The 15,296-nt window shown below is 49.5% G+C and overlaps 1 protein-coding gene across 1 annotated transcript in view; it reads left to right on the forward strand.

Annotated features, from left to right (window-relative positions):
* LOC135826996 (uncharacterized) overlaps positions 1-15,296 on the forward strand; it is a 92,056-nt gene that overhangs the window by 21,600 nt on the left and 55,160 nt on the right. The window contains exon 2 of the mRNA XM_065339520.1: positions 14,157-14,255. The gene's annotated coding sequence lies outside the window, so the exon portion shown is untranslated. The remainder of the gene's footprint in view (positions 1-14,156; positions 14,256-15,296) is intronic.

The raw sequence follows: 15,296 nt of genomic DNA on the forward strand, positions 1-15,296 counted from the left end.
GACAGAGTCAGGTGCCACCAGCTCAGGTCGCCCTTGGCTGAGGCTGAGAGGTGCAGCATTCGGTGAGATGACATCTCAGATGTGGCATTGTCGAGGTCGTACAGGCGGCGTAAGAATGTACGGGCGGCAGGAATTGCTTGGGAAGTGAACGAGAGGTGGCCCAGAAGTGAGGCGAGTTCGCGTTTGAGAACGCAACCCTTGTCGAGGGTGGTAGAAACTAAACGACGTAGGGCCAGAAGCTTGGACCGAGGCAGACGCACTTCCAAGCGATCGGTGTCCAGCTCCAAACCGAGCAAGGTGAGGACAGTGGAAGGGCCCTCAACTTTCTCTGGAACAAGTCCAAGACGATGGCCTTGTGCTTGGCCACCAGGGAGGAGCTTGGTAGGCAGATGTCGAGGAAGTCATCGAGGTAATGCATTACGTCGGGCAAGGAGCCGACATGGACAAGGACCCAGTTGATAGCCGTTGCCAGCCAGTTGAAGATGAATGCTCCGGGAGGAGGTCGTCGAAATCAATAAGCTCGCCGCGTTCAATTCGCCCGCAGAGGTTATCAGGTACAGAGAGTGACGGATGAGCAGCCGGCGGATGGCCCAATGCATGAACAGAGCTCGAGTTAACAGGCGGCTTGACGGCTGCAGTATATTACAACTGCTCTACTCGCTCCATCACGGGCTGGAGGACCTGGCCGACGGCCTGAGAAACAGCCGAAGCAAGTACATCAGGGGCCACACTCAAGGCGGCGGCAGAAGAAACTGACAGCGCAATGTTGAAGACAACAGTACAAACTTTTCAAAAGCCCGCCAGGAGTAAGAAGCAAGTTTTGAAGCTCTGAGTGTCGTGACCACGTCCCCACCCTATAAGCATATATGCACTGCTATTCTAACTAGTATTACCTATCTAGCATGGATGACTCCCCAGCGCCAGGCAGCCCAAAGCCTGAGCCCCCAGAGCCACTGTGGAGGTCGATGTCGCCGGCCGAATTGAAGGCCAATACCGTAATATTTGTCGACGGCCTCGCAGGCCAGAAGATAGTAGAAATTGCGGACACCCTCATCGACCAGGGTTATGCTGACGTCGCCTCCGTCCAAATTATCGGATCAGCCTGTAAGGTAACGTTCTGCAGCCAATCTACAACTAAGTCCATTGCAGAACACGGTTTCTTTCCTGGCGAAACACATATTGCTGTCCGCCATTCTCTCTCCTTGCAAGTGCACATCTTTGACGTCCCGATTTGGATCTCCGATGCCGCCATCATACATGCACTCACAAAATACGGTTCGGTGCAAGGCACCATTTGCCACGGCCGTACCCGCACAAAGTCGGGCGCATTTGTCGGAACAGGCATACGCTTCGCAACTGTTTGCCTGAACAACGGCTGCAGGCAGGTGCCATCATTCGTGCGGACAGCCGAAGGCAATACCTTCCGCGTGAAACATGAGGGCCAGGCGCCAACTTGCCGCCTCTGCAACTCAGAAAATCACCTTGCCGGCTCCTGCCCTAAATCGAACAAGCTACAAAACACACGGACCCGCACTTCAACCAACACGCGGCAGAACCAAAACGAAGACCCAGCACCAGATCCAACACTGGCGACAGCCCTGCCAGGCCAGGCCAGCTTACTACCGTACGCACAGGCAGCGACCTCGGCCCCTGCCAGCACACTCGTACAGGAAATCACCGAAACAAGCAACACACAGACCCAAAACGACGATCCAGCACCAGATCCGACAGCCTCCACAGGCCAGGTCAGCTTACTGTACGCACAGGTAGCGTCCCCTGTGACCTCTGCCAGCTCACTCGCACTAGGCAAAGCCCGATATTGCCAGCGAGTCTTCGATATTTTGCCGCAAAATTTTGCTCGCCCTCACTCGATATTTTGCTTTCATTTTGCCAGCCCTGTCAATATTTTGCTCCGATTTTGCTCGTCATGCACACTGATTTTCCCGTAAATATCATGATTTTTTTCCGATTTTTCTTCAATTACGTCATATGTACGGCATTGTGCACACTCGACTAGTACAGTGTGAGTCTGTTCCACAGTGAGTGAGTGGCTGAGTGCTGTGTCAGTGTTGCGCTGCTTGCGCACCAAGACTCTGACCGTGTACGAGTACGAACAAGTTAGTTACATGCTCCTTGTAAGACTCCCTGGTGCGCCTTGTTCTGCACCTCTTGTGCCATGAGAACATGGAAAGTGAGCCGATGGCTTCCTTTTCCGATTCCCCGACACTCTTTCTACTCCACGTCCACCACCCCAAAAAGCGACGTGGATTATGAAAATACAATCACCTCAACATAACAACGTAGTTCCGAAAACTTTGGAGCCCATTCCAGTTTGATTGGCCATGGCGTCAAGTGAAACATCTGCGGTGTGCGATGTGTCTGATGACTCTGATAATGGAGAGGATAGCCAGGCAGATCGTAATAGTCAGGATGAGAAGTTAGCTGAGTTTCGCGCTCGCTTTCAGCCACCGAAAAGCGCTGACATTGCTAGGAAACGATCCGTTTCATCCAACATTACGAAGGGCAATTCGTCGAAAAGGTCCTACCTTGGGAGATCGAGTCAGGCTAATGACAAGTGCGCAAGCTTTGTCCCCACCGTGGGACCAGAGAAAAGAGTAGCGGAATTTCCGGGCGAGAACCTAACCGTTGAGGCGGGTGTGTTGTTCTGCGCTACGTGTCGTGAGGAGCTGTGCACGAAAAAGAGCTCGATTAAAGCGCATGTGAAATCTGCCAAGCACCAGAAGAGCAAGGAGAGAGTGGTGAAAAAGACGAGCGACATTCAGACAATTACATCGGTTCTGAAGAACTATGTGCAGGAATTCCACCCATCCGGAGAGAGCTTACCGGAGTCACAGCGTTTGTTCCGGTTACGGGTGACACATGCCTTGCTGGAAGCTGGTATTCTTCTGGCAAAGGTGGAGGGTACTTTTAGGGAGATCTTGGAGGAAGGTGGACATCGCCTGACAACTCCCAGCCATTTACGAGAGTGCATACCAATCATCCACACGATGTTTAAGAAGAAGCTCATTGAGGAACTGGAGGGACGACACGTTTCATGCATATTCGACGGGTCCACCAGACTGGGTGAAGCTTTTGCTGTTGTGATCCGCTTCACTAGCGATGACTTCCACATTGGCCAGCGTTTGGTGAGACTGAAATGTGTATCGAAGTCGATGAATGCTGCAGATGTTTCTGGCGCCCTGGTAGATATCCTGATGGAGGAATTGCACATCTCCAGGCGGAATCTTGTTGCGGCAATGCGGGATGGTGCTTCCGTCAATACTTTGGCCATTAAGAACATGGAGCCGCTATTCCCAGCACTGCTCGATGTGACCTGCTTCAGCCATACGCTAGACCGTGTCGGCGAGAATTTCAAGATTCCCCACGCAGTAGAATTTGTCAACCACTGGATTTCCCTGTTCTCCCATTCTTTCAAGGCCAGGCTTGCCTTCAAGGAACAGAGTGGTATGAATGTAAGACGACTATCGAAAACCCGCTGGTGGTCTCGCTGGGAAGTAATACAGCAGGTAACTCAGATGTTTCCTGATGTCCACGGATTTGTTGCGTCCCAGAAGGAGCTTGCACCGGCCACAGTGCAAAAGCTCCTTGCTCTGCTGGAGAACACCCAGCACAGGTCTAGCATCCAAATTGAGATGGCTGCGGTAGTTGATGCTGGAGAGATCTTTGTACGATCAACGTACAACCTTGAAGGCGATGGCCCATTGGCACTTGTGGCTTATCAAGTCATCAAAGCTGTCCAGACAACCATCGAAATGGCGCAATTCCCGCAGCTCACTGCCTTGTGCAAGGTACTCTGCCCCGGCAATGAACAGAGTCAAGCAGCCCTGAAAACCTATGGCATGCAGTGTGTCCAGCCTGGAGTCCAGCATTTCATCAAGAAGTTTGTTGGCACGGTGGATACGCCTTCTCAGTTTCAGAAGCAAATGTCATTCTTCAAGATGGCCAGCTTCTTCAACCCCTGCACAATGGCAGACAAGCGGCCATCTGCTGAGGAATTCAGAGAGGCAGTGGCCGCTCAACCATCCGTGGCATCATTTGCCAACGCAATCCATGCAGAGGTTCCCCTGTATGCAGCAGCAGTGGAAGATTTGGACAGCGCAGTGAATCCCCTGAAGTGGTGGCGCCGACATGCCAGCAATCTCCCTAACCTGTCGAAGGCATTGAGGATCATTCTCCTGGTTCAGCCATCAAGTGCTGCCAGTGAGCGGGTGTTCTCGCTTCTCAACGCCCTCATCAGCAGCAGACAAGACCGCTCGCTAGAAGAAAGCATTGAGGCGACACTGATGGCCAGGATCAATGCAGACAAGTTTGTCACCGAGGACTTGCCTACACTGTAACTTGATTCCGGCACATGTCATACTCTACTGAGTCTCTCTTTTCTCTCGATGATATGTGAATCTTTTTTCTCTCCATAGCCGTGATTGGGTTATGCTATACGTGTGCTTGTGTTCACATTCTATCAGTATAAACTTTAATTTCAAAGTGCGTTAACTTTGTTGTCATGAAATGTTATTTTATTCAGTGCTTTCCGGTTCTTCGTTTGTTGTGGTAGCACGTGTTACCATGACTGTGTCGTTATGATTCTTAGTCTTCCTTGGCACGTTTTGTTCGTCAGGGCCCGAAGGTGGGACTTTTGTTTTCTTCCTTACTTCAACAATCTGTCCTCATGGCAATTTTCTATATTTAAAATGGTCTTTTATTGCCAGCTGTTCAGTTTCCATTGTGTCAGTAATTTTTCGAAACAAAGAGGCAATTGTAGTGTGAGAGTTCAGACCAAGAAAGGTTGTAAAACTAGCGACTGCTCCAAGAAAACTGGATACTATACTATACTATACTATACTACGCCTAATTTTTACCCCAAAAGTGTGCAGTCTCAGTGTCACTCTCTTGCCCAGCATTGCATTGCAGAACACATGTACAAAACGTCAATAAAACAAGATTTATGCAGTGATTGCCGTAAAATTCTCGATATTTTGCTCAATTTTTGCTAGCAATTTCTTTTTCAGAATTCCTCGATATTTTGCCAGCAGAATTGCTAGCAAAATCGGGCTACCCCTAACTCGCACAGGCCTGAAGGCACTGAACACAGCCAGCCCAGCAAAAGTGCAGACCAGCACGGACACACTGCCAGTGCCTCTGATGAGCACCAAACTCGTACTCGTAGAACTAGTACAGATATCGATCGAGCCGACGAGAGCGCAGTCCGCGCCCTCTCACCCAGCGCAAGCATGTACTGCCACTCGCCAGGCTCACCTCGCACGGCAGCGGAAGACGACAGCAACGACGAGAGCCTATTTGAGGAAGATGGAAATCGCGCCGAACAACTCCTGCAGAAGCTCAATGCAGCGGAGGAAGAATGGAAACTCTACACCGGACGTCGCAGACGCAGACGCCACCAGCTAGAGCAGACGCCCCCAGGCGCACAACAGCCACGTGCCTCTAAAAAAACAAAAAACAAAATAAGCTAGCTGACCAGAGTCCTACAGGAGTCACCATGGACCACGCATGAACTGGAACCAGCATCAACACCAGGTACGCTAGGTGCCACCAGTAAAAAAAATTATGAAAACCGGAAATGAACAAAATAGCATCTCTTTCTTCTCCTTCAACGCTCGCAGTCTCTACCCCAAAATGGACGAACTGTCAGGAATAGCATCGTCAACAACGCCACCTTATGATGTCATTGCTGTCTCTGAAACATGGTGTACCCAGCACGACCCAGACTCCCTGTTTGCCCTCAGTGGATACACACTACATCGTGCAGACCGCCCAGACCGCCAAGGTGGAGGAGTGATTCTCTACGTGAACGACACTATACCTCATGAACTCGTCCCTACAACAACCCCAGACAGCTTTGACCTATTATCGCTGAAACTGTCAGCCAACGACAGCACCGTCAACGCAACATGCGTCTACCGACCACCCCGTTGCGACCATCGGCTATTCTGCCAGCACCTTGAGGAACTGATACGAGCCGTACCAACAACAACGCAAAAAGATTATCCTCGGTGATTTTAATGCAAAGAACGCCGCTTGGTGCCACTCTGACACGACAGATGCTGTTGGCAAGGATCTAGCAGTGCTGTTCCAAACTTACTCTCTACACCAACATTTCACATTCCCCACTCTTGTGCAGAATGGGCACCCTAAATCCTGCCTAGATCTCGTCGTCACGGATGTAGACAGCGACTATGTCCTTATCTCTAGTCTCCCGCAGATCGGCAACTCGGACCACCTATCCATCAGGGGTTTAATCAAGCCAGTCACTGCACCCCCTCGAGCCGTACCACCTCCCACCCATAACACCATCCATTGGAAATGGTCAAACCAAAGCATCAGCAGTCTGAAAGCCGAAATTGAACGCACACAACTGCTACCGGAAGTTGACACCCTGAACACTACCAACATAGACAACCTGTGGCACTCATGGAAGGACAAGGTCCTCACTTGCGCCCGCAAACACTGTGCAGTACCTCACTCCCCGAGGCATACTAGCCACCCTGCAAAGCCATGGCTGAACCCAGAGCTCACTAACTCCATCAGAGAAAAACACCGGCTCTACCGTGCCTACTTGCGCACCCGGACGCCCTTCAACTGGACAGCATACACCACCCAACGCAACAAAGTTACTCACCTTCTCCGAATCGCTAAGTCTACATATGTCAGTAATGGCACTGGGACGAGCCACTCCACACCTAGCCTACACAAACTGATGCGCGGCCTCCAGTCCTCACAACGACCTACTCTGCCAGACATGCTCTCCCAGGGCCAGACTCTCTCAACCCCCGCTGAAAATGCTACCGCCCTGAACGCTTTCTTCATCTCGCAGAGCCAACAGTCAGTCACAGGGTGCCACGAGGAACTCCCCTCCATTCATTCCCCCACACCCAATACACCTGGCCTCACTACACTTGAAACAACAGCCCAAGAGGTCTCAAAGTTACTGTCTAACCTGGACCCTTCAAAGAGCCCGGGCTGTGATGGCATACCAACCCGCCTACTGAAAGAGGCAGCCAGTTCACTTGCGCCGTCCCTAGCAACCCTTTTTAACATCTCCTTCGAACGTTGCACTATACTGCAAGAGTGGAGGGACGCAACAGTCACCCACATCCACAAGAAGGGCAGCAAAACCGAGCCCTCCAACTATCGACCGATATCGCTACTCAGCGTGACGTCGAAAGTACAAGAGAGGATAGTTGCTGACCGCATCTCGAAGCACATCCAACCTCACCTCCCCAACGGCCAATCAGGCTTTCGGCCAAACAATGGCACCACACAGCAGCTATCTCGGTTAATCCATCAGATCACCGAGAAAAGAGACGCCGGGCAAACAGTAACTGCTTGCTTCTTCGACCTATCTAAGGCGTTTGACCGGGTTTGGCACCAAGGACTGCTTGCAAAATTGGCCCACCTCGGACTCGATGGCAAATGCCTCCAGTGGCTTGCCTCTTATCTCACCAACAGACGACAACGTGTGCAAGTGGAGAGCAGCAAATCAACCTAGCTAAACATTCCAGCGGGGGTCCCCCAAGGCTCTGTCTTGGGGCCGCTTTTGTTCACGGCCTACACAGTTGATCTGCCAACCGCCTGCATAAATGCCAACACTGAGTGCAGCCAGTTTGCCGACGATACTGCCATCATTGCCGCTCACGAGAGTTTTCCAGTCAGCTGTGACAACCGCGGCACAGTGGCTGAAGGATTGGCATCTCCTGGTCAACGAAAGTAAGACCACTGTCATCCACTTTCACCACACCAACCGGCCACCTCCCAGACCACCATCAATCACACTCAACGATACCAACCTCACTGTGGCCTCAAGGCATTGCCACCTTGGCCTCCTCATCCAGCAGAATCTATGATGGAACTCGCATGTTGACTACATCATCACTAAAGCGACCAGGAAGATGTTCCTTCTCCTGCGACTACGCAATTCCTTAAACACTTCTGCTCTCTCCTCCATCTATCTGCCCTACATCCGCCCTATTCTTGAGTATGCTTGCACTGTCCTCTCACCCCTCCCCGCAACCCTGAACGACCGGCTTGAGCGCATCCAACAGCGCGCTGCTCGCCTCTGTTTGCATCTCCCCCTCTTTGAACACAGAACCCACTCCGTGCTGTTGCACCGACTCAAATGGCGATCACTCAGCAGCCGCCGTACCCTCTCCCATATCCTTCTTGCACATAGCCTGCATCATAGATATGCACCACCACACCTTCTTGCAATTCACCTACCCCGAATACAACCCATCCGCACGCTCAGGTTCCCCCCCCCCCAACCTTTGAGCTACCAACAGCACGTACAAACCGGCTAAGAGACTCCCCATCTATGCTTCTCTTGATCTCTTTAATAGCATCCCACCCAGCATCCGGCAAATCAACCCCAGACGAAATTTCAAAGCAAACATCCTACCACTTGTCATCTCTTCCGTATGTACTTGCTCACATTGCTCAGCACATCTATAGCTCCATTGCGACCAGCCTACGCCTACGGGATTAACTCCCAATTAGTATTGCCATCGCTACTGCCTCAGCAAGCAGCTAAACTTTGATCTATCTGTATCTAATCCCCGTGCCTGTAATTATTTTCTCTTATTGGCCACAGGCCATCGTGAGAATAAAAGATTTCAAACAGAGGCCTTGGAGGAAGGCCTCAATCGCGCATTACTGCCTGCAGCCGAGGGGAAAGACAGACAATGTACTAGTAGGGTCTTAGAGGGAGCCTGTGCCGGTGAGGCGGGACTAGCAACGCCGGCCTAGGGTCTCGGCGTTAGCGCTATCCGGCGCACCATGGACGGGATTACGAAACACATGTAAATAGACAAGTGAGCGGGATGAGCTTATTGTGGGTATATGGGGTGTTACAGCGAGTATGTAGTATGGGGTGTTACAGCGAGTATGTAGTATGGGGTGTTACAGCGAGTATGTAGTATGGGGTGTTACAGCGAGTATGTAGTATGGGGTGTTACAACGAGTATGTAGCCCAATACCAGCGGCTTTGTCTTAGGTGCTGATGCACCTTGCCCTTGAACGACTGGAGGGCCGTCAGGCGTGGCAGAGACTGCAGCACATTTGGGGGCAAGTTGTTCCACTCCTCGATGATGCTGTGGGGGAAGCAGCGTCGCACGTAATCAGGAGAGAAATCCGGGAGGACGTTCTGTAGCTGAGACTCGGAGCGCACCGAGTGATCGGATCAAGTTCGAGGACATGTTGGTGGAGAAAGTTGTGGGGGGGGGGGGGGGGTGGGGAGGGGACCAGCAACTTTATTTGCGGTGGCCCTGCCAGACACATCAGTTTGTACATATATGTAGGACTCAGTGAGCAGTCACGTCTCGATGACCGATCACGATCCCCGTGACCAATCAAACAGTCACAAATCCCCGAAGAGCAGTCATAAAGTCACACACCAGTTTGAATCCCGATGACCAGTCACAAACTGCCGCGACTTTCTCTTTGAACGGTCACAGGATCCACGTCAAAATATTACGACTCAACTGTAGGCATTCACGCGTTCAGCATACTTTTTTCCTTCACAGGTTTCAGAAGTGAGCAAGAAAGATTTCGATCAACTCTCGATCTCCGCGTAGTTTACTTGTAGCTCGAGTCTGGTGTGTGTGGGCTCCTCTCCAAAACGAAGGGTGGTCGAAAATCTTGCAGGCTTCAGATAGAATCTCTTTTGAGAGGACGTTCTGGCTAGTAGGTTGTGCTATTCATCATATTTGAAGAACAAACTTCGTCGTTCAGAAAAGCTATTTCGGAATACTTTCAGTCATGTAATTTTCGCATGCCGATCTTGCTAGAGCAGAGACTGACTTCAACTGATCCAGCATGCAAGCAGCACTCGATTTGTGTTTTTGGAGAGGATGGGTGACAAGATTACGGAGTCAGAAGTGGACATCGTCGACGATGCAGAGACGAAAATATAATGAAGATGGAAATGAAAATATGTTCATTTCCAAGAAGGTACTGAGTACATCAAGCACCTTCGTGTGTGTAGCTCTGTCTTTCTTGTGGAAGACTCCACAGAAAAACAATGTCCAGCTTGTTGAAACTGAAACTGCCTCTCAGTTGAAGTCGTTCAGGAAGACATCTATTCAAGACATCATTGATCCATTCTCAAGGACCATCGTAAGAAATTAAATCAAGTCATGTTTATCGATAAGAATGGCGAACTAGACCAGAGAAGTGTGAGTGTCTTGTTTTGACTGCAGGAAACTGTATTTCAATATTGTGGCTCAACGTAGTGCTTACGCAGTTTACTGCTTCGAACACATCTTCATTTCTACTCCCAAAATAACTCTGTAAAATTTATTGATGCAACATTATGCATCATGGTCTTTCTCGTTGTGCTGCTATAACGTGTATAAGTACATGCATACGAGTACTGTGTACCGTTTACTGTCTCCTTGTCAGTGTTTTTGGGCGATCCTCCACACCTTCATTTGTCTTCCAATTATTAATTTTATAGAAATATTCACTCACTTCAACTTCTTTTGATTGCTGGTGCGAATGTAGCCTGCGATGCCTGCTTGTTAGTGAGAGTGCACCAGACATGTATCGATATGTATGTCTGACGAGATGTTCTTGAACTGGCATGCTGCTTTGCTTAGATAAGGTTTAGAATTGGGTGCTCAATGGCCTGGAGGAATTAATCATGTTTGCGATCAGTATCACCAAGAGTACGGTTCTTCCGTCTACGCATCTCTTCTTGGCTTGTGGATTGGTTGAAAAGAGATAAAATAATAATACAGAAGTACTTGTGTCCAAGTGTCGTCGTGAAAACAAATTCTACCTCCGTAACTTTGTCCGCAAGGTCACGTGAATCTAGCTGGTAGTCCCGCTGCCTATTGTGTGTGTGTGTGTGTGTGTGTGTGTGTGTGTGTGTGTGTGTGTGTGTGTGTGTGTGTGTGTGTGTGTGTGTGTGTGTGTGTGTGTGTGTGTGTGTGTGTGTGTGTGTGTGTGTGTGTGTGTGTGTGTGTGAGTGATGGCCTCAAGCGCCATCGCTGTGGACCCCGCCCGAAGCGCCCTACAGTGACTGATCGCCAGCACTTTGAACATCATTGCCGAGTCTGTAGTCAACGCCAGTTTCGGAGGCGACAGGACCTGGAGCGCCATTTGAAGCACTGCCTACCTCTACCCTAACCTCTCTGACAGTACCTCCCTTTGGGGAGCGGCGTGGTCATTTCTGGCAGCTGTCAATAGTAGTAGTAGTAGTGTGTGAGTAAGTGTGTGCGCGCATGTGTGAGTGTGTGTGTGTGTGTGTGCATGCGTGAGAAAGAGAGAGAGAGTGTGAGAGTGTGAGAGCTGTACACCAGGCCAGGTGTGTGTGTGTGTGTGTGTGTGTGTGTGTGTGTGTGTGTGTGTGTGTGTGTGTGTGTGTGTGTGTGGATGTGTGTGTGTGTGTCTCAAACTCTCTCTCTTCTACTCTCCCCCTGTCTCGGGGGTGGCGTGGCTAAGCATTTGGCAGCTGTACACCAGGCCAGGTGTGTGTGTGTGTGTGTGTGTGTGTGTGTGTGTGTGTGTGTGTGTGTGTGTGTGTGTGTGTGTGTGTGTGTGTGTGTGTGTGTGTGATGTAGAGAATGAATGACATATGTGCGTGTGTGTGTGAGAGAGAGAGATTTAGAGAATGAGTGTGTGTGTGTGTATGTGAGAAAAGGGAGAGAGTGTGGGTGTATGTGTGTGTAATGGTGTGGGCATGTGTGGTCCCCAGCTCTATTCTATGTCATTCACGCTGGAACTGCTGCTGAATAGCCCCAAGTCTGAATACTTGGCAACTTCACGTCTGCACCTGACTCTTGCACTATGATACCCGTCGCCTATGATACCCCTCAGAATTTCCCACCTTGCTCCCTCTTATGTTCAGGCTGCCCGTTTAGGAGCCATCAGTTACCTGACGATCGTAGTAATACGTGAAACTCAGAGTTGTGACAAAGCCTCCAATCTCTCTTGTAATACAGAAATACCTATATTCTGACTGTGACTACTCACAGAGAAAGAGTGGTCACAACTGTACATTCCGCATGTAACTGTTCGCATGGAATTAATGTTCACAACTGCATTCTGTGACCGCTCATAGGGAATTATAGTTTCCACAACAAATCCTGCAGTACGAAGCACCCTGCGAGCAGTCACGAACTGTGTACTTTACACATGTACATGTATGGTGATTTGTGACTGGTCATGGGGCATTGTGACTGGTAAACTAATTTGTGACTGGTCATGGGGGGTTTGTGACTGTTTGACTGGTCACGGGGACCGTGATTGGTCACGGGGCCTTGACTGGTCACTGAGTCCTACATATAGCTGAGGGTGGCGACCAATCTCCTTGCTGCCAAACTCTGGAGGAGGACATCAGGGCCAAGAATGTGGAGGGCGGGTCTCTGCACTCGATCAAGAAGGCGCAGATGGCCTGAAGCGGCTCCCATCCATACCAATGGCGCATACTCTAGGACTGGCCCCACAAAACCTCTGCAGATGGTTCGTTTACCAGCACCATCGAGTACGCGAGTAGCTTTGCGCAGGAAACACAGGCGAGAATTCTCGAGTGCTGTGTTGTGGAGGTGGGTCTTGAAGGAGAGGCCCGAGTCAAATGTGATCCCGAGGAGGTTTACCTCCGATAGCTCAGACGCAGTGTGATCTCCAAACGTGGGGTCCATGATATGCCACCTGTGCCGCTGATGGGCTATCGTCACGAGCTGTGACTTTGTGGGATCAAACCTGATCCGCTACTTCTTGCCCAAGTCATTGAGCGCATCCAGGGTAGCTTGTAAGCTTTTCTTACTGTTTGGGAGCATTTCGGGTGATGCAATACAGGTGTAGACCGTTGTATCATCGCCGAAGGTGGCCAGTGAACCTCCAGGATGTAGGCACTGCTCCGTGAAAGTGGATTGTGAGCAACACAGACTCACGCAGAATCATATCAGGAAAATTGTTTCCGTCATAAAATACCCATCATCAGAAATGACAATAGCAACAAGGACATCAAGAATGAATTTGGGCATGGTCACCACTGGGAAAAGTTTGATAATGAACAGTGCTGCGGGGAGATAATATTCATACATGCATGAACTATGAAGAGAGAGAAAAGAGGTTGAGGAAACATCGGAAACAAACACAAAACTGGTACAGCAAAAACATGATACGTGACAACTGTAAAACATTCCACATGCACCAAGCAGAACATGTGCGTGTATTATGTACATCTATGAACTCGGATGGAGAGCCAAGGATTATTTATGCAAAGCAAGAAGGACCAAGACACTACAAGTTACACTATAATGTCCACTAGCACCACCAGTTACTAAACAATCAGCTCATGCGATAACATTGCACGACACTGACCGACGGCACTGACGTTCTACAACTAACTGGCTAGTAATGTTATTGCATCAGCTGATTGTTTAGTAACTGATGGTGTTAGTGGACATCATAGTGTAACTTGTAGTTTCTTGGTCCTTTCTACTTTTTATAAATATGTACATGTGCACATAATTGCGGTTGCTGGCAACAGCAGTTTATGGAAGTAGACAAATAATTCACTATCCGGGAGAAGCAAGTACTGGGTCAGTTATTTGTATCAGGAATGCCTTTACAGGAGGTTCAATCCTGCGTTGGCTTTTATTCTCGGGCCCATGTCCCGAATTTTTATCGCTTTGCGTATCCTCCTCCTCCTGGCCCGATGCGACTCAATTGCAAGGACTTGAACCTCCATAAATGCTGAGTCACCAAATGGCAGTACCTCCCTGCTATGGTGAAGCCAGAAGGGCACATACTTTGGTATTCTCAGACATGGTCTCTTTTGACGCATGACATTTCCTGATTACTAGTAGTAGTACTCTGTTCAGAACCTGAACAAACTGTTAGGTCCCCATCTTCTGCATACTGTTTCTTAGTTCAAACTTTCTCTTGCTGGTCTGAACCCAGTACACAAAGCTTGATGAGTTCCTGCATAGCAGATGCTTGTGCACCTGTATTGGTCATAGGCACTCAGGCCTTTTATCTAAATTGTAGCTCTCTCCCTTGCTCCCTCTCTCTCTTTTTGCCGTGATCAATCATGTAGTCGTTTGTCTCTCTGTCCCTACCCTTGTTGTTTCCCCAAAACAAAATATCTTCAACGTTCTCACCTCTCCCTACTCCAGGATCAACAAACACCGTTGCACTTAGCCTGTCGATACGGCAACCTGGAGGTTATAGAACTTCTGCTTCGAACGGGTTCAGATCTTCTTGCCTTGACAAATGTAAGTCACACTTTTAGTGGAAATAACAATCATAATATGCCGATGAATAGAATCAAGTGCGCACTCGTATCATAAACATTGCAAGCAAACATGTTTCAATTTAAAGGGGAACTCCACGGAAAATGAAACTTTCATATCCTGTAGTCTCGGGTGCTGAGTCGAATGCTCTTGGTCCGAAGTCTATACGGCAAAGCGTTCTTGAGATATTGGCAAAAACGGGGGCCGCGCCGTGACATCATGCGGCCATTTGGCTATGTCATTCCGGCCTGCCTGCGTCATTGTGGCACGGTCTGAATCTAGGTGCACTCTTTTAGTATTCAATTTCAAGGAAAGATGAGCTATACTGAACAATTCTTTGTACCCAGCAATGAAGGCAGCGATGCTGAGGTCAGTGAGGACCACCATCAACCCACCCCCGCATATGGTTGGGGCAGGGAGCCCAGATACTCTGCTAAGGAGCTGCCATCGTGTGTAACAAATGTTGAGGAAGAAGATGCCTCAGCAGCTGCGTCCGACAGAAGGATGACGAGTAGCTTGGCCACCAGACTCTCGATTCGTTTGGGACTCGGACTGGTGCGAGTGTGGACAAAAGTGTATAGCCATGCCCAGCCCGCGGGAATGATTTTTCTGGTAGGATGCTTCCGTCGCTGTCGAGAAGACAGCCCAAGGTTTCTTGCGTAGCTGACCTCCCAGTTTACGAGATCGTAACCTTGCATCAGGCTGTACCCACCACTGCTCTTCAAAGTTATCACGACATGCAGAAGCCGCCAATGCCAGTGACAGAAGAGTCTTAAATTAGGTAAGCCTCAATTAGTTTGTCTTGACTTGTCTTGTGAGGATCGCGCATCAATATGATCAATAATTTTTTTGGAGGAATTTATTGTTGTCAGGTGCACTACAGTAGGCGTCGCACAAGAAAAAAATGTACTGGTAGTTATAAGAAATTTCATGCATGACACAAACAAATTCTCTTTGCTCCAAGTGTGTCTTGACTTGCCTTGTGAGGATCGATGCGCGTAATGTTTTGCGTGTAACTTACTT

The sequence above is a fragment of the Sycon ciliatum genome, chromosome 11 (genome assembly GCF_964019385.1).
Source record: "Sycon ciliatum chromosome 11, ocSycCili1.1, whole genome shotgun sequence".
In the NCBI taxonomy this organism is placed as follows: Eukaryota; Metazoa; Porifera; class Calcarea; order Leucosolenida; family Sycettidae; genus Sycon; species Sycon ciliatum.